This window comes from Cyprinodon variegatus, unplaced genomic scaffold (assembly GCF_000732505.1).
Source record: "Cyprinodon variegatus isolate N-32 unplaced genomic scaffold, C_variegatus-1.0 Scaffold114, whole genome shotgun sequence".
In the NCBI taxonomy this organism is placed as follows: domain Eukaryota; kingdom Metazoa; phylum Chordata; class Actinopteri; order Cyprinodontiformes; family Cyprinodontidae; genus Cyprinodon; species Cyprinodon variegatus.
The window spans coordinates 651,561-651,987 of NW_015150567.1; positions in this window are offsets into that span (position 1 = coordinate 651,561).

Consider the following 427-nt stretch of genomic DNA (forward strand, 5'->3'; position numbering starts at 1 on the left):
TAAAAATCTGGAGGCTAATGGAAACAAAGAGTTGGGACATCACCTTCTTTGCACTGGTTATTACCAGAACATATCCTCAAGGGATCTCGTTTAAGTGTCGCCCTGGGAAAATATGGCCATGATTTCAGAAGTGTTGATGAAAAAGGGTGGTACTACTATAAGACATTTGCCTGAACTTGTTGAAGCTGAAATGGAAGATGCCGTCTCCTGGGCAAGGACAAGAACTAATACATGGATGATCAATATATTTCTAACACCTGATAAAAAATATGTTTTCTTTAAATTGTGCATTAAGGCACAACTGGAGGACCTTGAATGCCCTTTTTTTAGTAAAAGAAAAACGTTGATGGAGGCCACTGGATTCTGTCAATGGTAAGAATATATTTATGTTAAGACTTTAAACAAGGTGATGTTAAAAGATAATAAT